Source organism: Lampris incognitus, chromosome 13, assembly GCF_029633865.1.
Source record: "Lampris incognitus isolate fLamInc1 chromosome 13, fLamInc1.hap2, whole genome shotgun sequence".
NCBI classification, from domain to species: Eukaryota; Metazoa; Chordata; class Actinopteri; order Lampriformes; family Lampridae; genus Lampris; species Lampris incognitus.
The window spans coordinates 2,854,046-2,861,266 of NC_079223.1; the positions used below are offsets into that span (position 1 = coordinate 2,854,046).

General features: G+C 45.4%; 1 long non-coding RNA gene across 1 annotated transcript; it reads left to right on the top strand.

Annotated features, from left to right (window-relative positions):
* The first annotated feature begins 252 nt into the window (after window positions 1-252).
* On the top strand, window positions 253-2,139 carry LOC130122430 (uncharacterized). Its single transcript, XR_008811238.1, has 3 exons — window positions 253-308; window positions 1,811-1,912; window positions 2,094-2,139. It is a non-coding gene; the product is annotated as an uncharacterized LOC130122430 (long non-coding RNA).
* Window positions 2,140-7,221: the final 5,082 nt, after the last annotated feature.

Sequence of the window (7,221 nt, forward strand, 5' to 3'; positions counted from 1 at the left end):
ACACACACACACACACACACACACACACACACACACACACACACACACACACACACACACACACACACACACACACACACACACACACACACTATGTGTGGTGGTGAAAGCCCCAGCAGCTTGACCAGATGTTGTGCAGCAGATGTCCTCAAGTCCAGAGTGGGTGCTCAGTTCTAGAACAGTTGCATTGAACTCACCGTGTGCTTGTGTTGCAGCAGCGATGGCAGACCAGATTGGCAACAACAGTGGCTTTAACATTGCTAACAACTCAGGACAGATTGGTTCTGGGAATAACTTCTCAGTCCAAGGTGAGAGCTACACCTTTACATGTGCTGCATACTTTCATTTGTCTGTGTGTTTGCTGAAATGACCTCTAGATGTTTCCCTTCTTTAGTCTAGATTTATGTTTCTTTAGATTTATCTTAGATTTATGTGCCGAGAGAGGAGGTGTGGTATTGTAGGAGGAAGTCGGGAGTTGCAGAGAAGTATGTAGGAGTGGTGCAGGATATGTATGAGGGCAGTGTGGCAGTAGTGAGGTGGTGGTTGGAATGACGGATGGGGTCAAGGTGGAGGTGGGACTACATCAAGGATCGGCTTTGAGCCCTTTCTAGTTTGCAGTGGTGATGGACAGGTTGATGGATGAGATCAGGCAGGAGTCTCCGTGGACGATGATGTTTGCTGATGACATTGTGATCTGTAGTGAGAGTAGGGTGCAGGTGGAGGAGAGCCTGGAGAGGTGGAGGTATGCACTGGAGAGAAGAGCAATGAAAGTCAGCAGGAGCAAGACGGAATACATATGCGTGAATGAGAGGGAGGACAGAGGAATGGTGAGGATGCAAGGAGTGGAGGTGATGAAGGTGGATGAGTTTATGGGAGGAGGTTTATGGAGGTGGTGAGGGAGGACATGCAGGTGGCTGGTGTGACAGAGGAAGATGCAGAGGACAGGAAGAGATGGAAACGGATGATCCGCTGTGGCGCCCCCTAAAGGGAGCAGCCGAAAGGAGCCGTAGTAGTAGTAGCAGTAGCAGTAGTAGTAGTAGTAGTAGTAGCAGTAGTAGTAGTAGCAGTAGTAGTAGCCGTAGCATTAGCAGTAGTAGTAGCAGTAGCAGTAGTAGTAGTAGTAGTAGCAGAAGTATTAGTAGTAGTAGTAGTAGTAGCAGCAGTAGCAGTAGCAGTAGTAGCAGTAGTAGTAGCAGTAGCAGTATTAGTAGTAGCAGTAGCAGTAGTAGTAGTAGCAGTAGCAGTAGTAGTATTATTATTAGTAGTAGTATTAGTAGCAGTAGCAGTAGTAGTATTAGTGTTAGTAGTATTAGTATTAGTAGTAGCAGTAGCAGTAGTAGTAGTAGCAGTAGCAGTAGTAGTAGTAGCAGTAGCAGTAGTAGTATTATTATTAGTAGTAGCAGTATTAGTAGTAGCAGTAGCAGTATTAGTAGTAGCAGTAGTAGTAGTAGCAGTAGCAGTAGTAGTAATATTATTATTAGTAGTAGTATTAGTAGCAGTAGTAGCAGTAGTATTAGTAGTAGCAGTATTAGTAGTAGCAGTAGCAGTATTAGTAGTAGCAGTAGCAGTAGTAGTATTATTATTAGTAGTAGTATTAGTAGCAGTAGCAGTAGTAGTATTAGTAGTAGCAGCAGTAGTCTAGGTTTATGTTTGTGTTTCCTAGAGTTTACCTGCCTCTCATTCTGTGTGTGTTCCTCTCAGATGGCTGTGAAAGTTTCAGGACATGTTTGTCTCTCCTTCTTCCTCTCTCTCCTGTTCTTTCTTTGGTCCTCCATCTCTATATTGCTCTCTCTCATCTCCCCTCTCTCAGGAGATGGTGGTTGTGGTTCCTCTGTGGGCAACAACTCTGACCTTTGTGTTTCTGGAAACAACTCAGGATCCATCGGTTCAGGGAACTGTTATACTGTCGGTGGTGAGTTGTGTTTCTCACAGTGAGCTGGAAGGTTCCAGAAAGGGGCAGCCCCACCTCTTGTTGGTCACCTGTACAACACACATATAAATACAGTAGGACTGGATAGTTTTCACCTCCCTCACTCACCTTGTCTTTGTGTCTGTCCTTCACTGCGTCTGTCTCCCTCTCATTTCCTTAACAGGAGGAAGAGGACACCAGACAAGTATTGGAAACGCCACTAATCTGGATGTTTCTTGTAACTCCGGGTCCATTGCCTCCGGAAACTCTTTCAATGTGCAGCAGTAGCAGGTAGGCAGGTTGGAGTGTAGCTGAGTTGGGTCATTTATATTGGACACAGTTTTAGTAGTGTGCAGGTGTACGCCTGCAGGTGTGTTGTATGTGCATGTGTTATGAAGGGGTGTTCTCATCTTCTGAAACATTCTTAATCCAATCTACCTTCTCTCTGTCTTTCCTTCTTTCTAGACAAGGGCTCTACACCACGAAGGACATCAGTTCACCAAGTAATATCCTGCAACGAAGAAATAAAAAACATTTGTAATCAGCACAGAAAACCAATGTTATTTGTAATGTTCATGGTATCAATATAAATAAAATCGTGAGGTTTCATTAAAGTGTATTTGCAGTGTTTTCTTTAATGACTTGGAACTGAAAGAAAGTAGAACATCTTCAAATTCCATTTATTTTCAACATACTGATTAAAACACTATTCTGGATTATATTTTCTTTGCTTATGTGTATACAGTTATATGTGTGTATATACAGTGTTAGAATCCAGTCTCCAATATGAACTCCTCTTCCTGCATCTTAGACATAATCCCCACTAAGCTGCTCGAGGAAGTATTTTCCACTGTTAACAGCCCCGTTATTCTACAAATTTGTACTAATTCTCTGGCCTGTGGTATTTTGCAGACAGTTTAAAGCATGCAATTGTTCACCCATTGCTAAAGAAACCTAATTTTGATCCCCTATCCTAAAGTAACTACAGGCCAATCTCCAACTTGTCTTTTTTACCCAAGGTTTTGGAAAAAGTTATTTCATTTCAAGTAGTATTTTTTATGAATAATAATAGTTTTATGTTTTACAGTTCCCAGTCTGGTTTTAAAACACTTCCTGGTACCGAGAGAGCTCTAGTTAAGGTTACTAATGCCTTACTGCTGACTGTAGACAGAGGTGACTGCTTGAATTGTGTTCTTTTAGACTTAACGTGCTGCCTTTGACACAGTCGATCACAATATCCTCTTACATCGCTTGGAGACCTGTGTAGGCATCAAGGGCTTGGCTCCTGGGTTATTAAGGTCATACCTCTCCAAGAGAACTTTTTCTGTTGTTCTGGGTAACACCACTTTCCTGATGGCTCAGTTGAGTTGTGGTGTTCCTCAAGGCTCAGTTTTCAGCCCACTTCTATTTACTCTATACATGCTGCCTTGTGGCCTAGTTATTCAAAATCATGATGAGTTTTACCATATTGTGCTGACAACATTCAATTATACGTATATGTCACTAAAACCCACAGCAGCCTAGCAAATCTCTCAACTTGCCTGTCTGATGTTAAACCTTGGATGTCTCAAAATTTTCTTACATTTAATGAGAAGTCTAAGGTCATTCTGTTCGGTCCCCCAAACTCCATCAGCTTTTTTGTGTGGTGCTCATATGGGACACACACATATGCCCAAATCAATTTAAAGAGGATCTCTGTGTGTGTGTGTGTGTGTGTGTGTGTGTGTGTGTGTGTGTGTGTGTGTGTGTGTGTGTGTGTGTGTGTGTGTGTGTGTGTGTGTGTGTGTGTGTGTGTGTGTGTAAAGCTCTGTACAGGTGTTTATCTTCCATAGACTCTATGTCATCAGGTGGAAGTGAGGAGGAGGAGGGAGGACAAGAGGGAACAAGTCATGGTGAAGTTTAAAAGGACAAATGAAGAAGGTGTCTCATATTCCTGATAACACACAACATGACACCTCAGCCAAAAGGGGTTTCACACTCAGATTATGTTCATCTGACTGATGTTTCAAAAAGGACAAGCTAAATAATGCAGGTAAGGAAATCACAGAGATTCTAATCAGTTCATCTGGACACAACACTCATTTATTTATTTTATTTTTGGCGACTGATGTACTTTTAGCCCCCCCCCCCACCGGTTCAGAGATGGTTGTTCCCTCTTCACATGGATGGCCTCTTTCACTCCCCGTTTAAACCAAAGTTCCTCCCTATCAAGGATGTGCACATCCTCAACCTTGAAAGAGTGGCCACTGAACTGCAGATGGTGTAGACTGTGGAGTCCTGGTCTGCAGATGGTGTAGAGTGTGGAGTCCTGGTCTGTAGATGGTGTAGACTGTGGAGTCCTGGCCTGCGGATGGTGTAGACTGTGGTGTCCTGGTCTGCAGATGGTGTAGACTGTGGTGTCCTGGTCTGCAGATGGTGTAGAGTGTGGAGTCCTGGTCTGCAGATGGTGTAGAGTGTGGAGTCCTGGCTTGTAGATGGTGTAGACTGTGGAGTCCTGGCTTGTAGATGGTGTAGACTGTGGAGTCCTGGCTTGTAGATGGTGTAGACTGTGGAGTCCTGGTCTGTAGATGGTGTAGAGTGTGGAGTCCTGGCCTGTAGATGGTGTAGACTGTGGAGTCCTGGTCTGCAGATGGTGTAGAGTGTGGAGTCCTGGTCTGCGGAGGGTGTAGAGTGTGGAGTCCTGGCTTGTAGATGGTGTAGACTGTGGAGTCCTGGCTTGTAGATGGTGTAGACTGTGGAGTCCGGGTCTGTAGATGGTGTAGAGTGTGGAGTCCTGGCCTGTAGATGGTGTAGACTGTGGAGTCCTAGCCTGTATATGGTGTAGACTGTGGAGTCCTGGCCTGTAGATGGTGTAGACTGTGGAGTCCTGGCCTGTAGATGGTGTAGACTGTGGAGTCCAGGTCTGTAGATGGTGTAGACTGTGGAGTCCTGGCCTGCAGATGGTGTAGACTGTGGAGTCCTGGTCTGTAGATGGTGTAGACTGTGGAGTCCTGGCCTGTAGATGGTGTAGACTGTGGAGTCCAGGTCTGTAGATGGTGTAGACTGTGGAGTCCTGGCCTGCAGATGGTGTAGACTGTGGAGTCCTGGTCTGTAGATGGTGTAGACTGTGGAGTCCTGGTCTGTAGATGGTGTAGAGTGTGGAGTCCTGGTCTGACATGTTAGCTCTCCTGTGTTGTGCCATCCTCTTGGACAGTCACACACCTTAATCTCTTGGCATGGATCCTCGGACATGAGAGACACCAATAACGATGACAAGTCACGACAATCCTCCTGCCACTTAACTGCTACACTATTTTGCTCTGTTTGTGCCGGGGGACTCGATCCTTGGGGTGGACCAACTTCTGGTGCAGAGTGTTTTGGGGTTTTGGTCGTTTGTGACCTTAACTAGAGCTGTCTCAGTACAATGAAGTGCTCTAAAACCAGAGTGGAAACTGTTAACAACGCCATTAAGTGTACATGAAAAATACCAACTGAGATGAAATGACTTTCTCCACAGCCTTAGATAAGAAGAGAATTTGGAGATTAGTCTGCAGTTAATTAAGGACAGGGGGTCCAAATTAGGTTTCATTAGTAATGGGTGAACAATGGCGTGCTTAAAACTGTCTGGAAGAGAACCAGAGTTCAGAGAATGATGATTCTCCAATGTTCTTGGTCACAGAGCACCAAACTACACTGAGCTGCTGGACAACAAGCCTAAAGCACACAAAGCCATGAAGAGCCACGTGACACGGAAAACTCCTGTTCTGCATCACACTTGGACTTCTTCCCTGCTGGTCTTGGTGCAGTCAGTGAGGAAGACAGTGAAAGGTTTCACCAGGACATTGCCACCATAGAAAAGAGGTGTCAGGGCAACTGGATGCATCACTGTCGGCTGACTGTTGCTGGACACTGACACGAGAGGCACCAGATGCTGAGGACAAACCAACACCATCTGCAACACAATTTAAGCTCCGCTGAACTGACACAGTGTCTCAGCATCATTATGAGATTAAACATGTCACATTCAAGAAAAGCTGTTTGAATGTTTCCCCAACTTCCTCCGTGATCCAGCACATCTGAGATTATGTTGTGTTCAGCTTGACGTTGTCTATCGTCATCTCTCACTTTTTCAGGCAGCAAAATGTCTGAAACTATTTGTTGTCCAGTCTTACTAAGAATTTGTAGAATAATGTGTGTGTGTGTGTGTGTGTGTGTGTGTGTGTGTGTGTGTGTGTGTGTGTGTGTGTGTGTGTGTGTGTGTGTGTGTGTGTGTGTGTGTGTGTGTGTGAGTTGACAGTAAAACTCTTTACAGGTGTTTATCTTCCATAGAATCCATGACGTCAGGTGGAGGTGAGGAGGAGGAGGAGGAGGGAGGACAAGAAGGAACAAGTCCAGATGTAGGTTTACAACACATATGAAGAACTTGCTTCATATTCTGATAACACTCAATATGATGCTGAGCTAAAAGGTTTCACACTAACATTTACTTCATTTGACTGATGTCCTCAACAACAGATTTCTTAGCAGGATTTAGCCTCCAAACATGTCCCACTATCGTCCCCAAAGTGTCCTGAGACATATTTGACCTGTCCAGAAGTACACATGGACTGTCCCAAAACTGAAATATTCTCTGTCATGTTAACATCATATTTCACACATCAAGAGCAGCACGTGGCCCAGTGGTCAGCACTGTTGCCTCCCAGCAAGAAGGTCGTGGGTTCGAACCCCCGGCCGTCCCAGCTCCTCTCTGTGTGGAGTTTGCATGTGGTCCCGTGTCTGCGTGGGTTCCCTCCCACCATCAAAAAGACATGCATGTTAGGGTTAATACTCCTGCCTGTGTCCCTGAGCAAGGCAGTGGAAATCAGAAGTGGGGCTGGTCCCCGGGTGCTGCAGCTGCCACTGCTGCTACACAACAGGATGGATACATGCAGACAACACACTCACTGTAAGAAGACAAAGACACAGGAAGTGTCTTCTTCCTCTAAACACAACCACGTCACCACAAGTTGTGTTGTCATGTTTCACTGCCAGCTGATACTGTACCACTGGAAAGAAAAACCAAATCAAGACATTATTGATGAGCGACATGCCCCCCCTCCCCTCCTCCTCCTCCTCCTCCTCCTCCTCCTCTCCAGTTCCTCTGAAGACATGAAGATTCTGTGGAAGAGAGTGGGACCTGCTGAACTAGAAAAACACCTGTCAACTACAGTAAGGAGTCTGGCACAGCCACACCCCAGCAGGAGGGTTTAAAAGCAGAGAGTTGTCTCTCCTCCTCCTCCTCCTCCTGCTCACATGTGCAGCTGAAAGCAACAAGCTCACTTCACATCACAGGA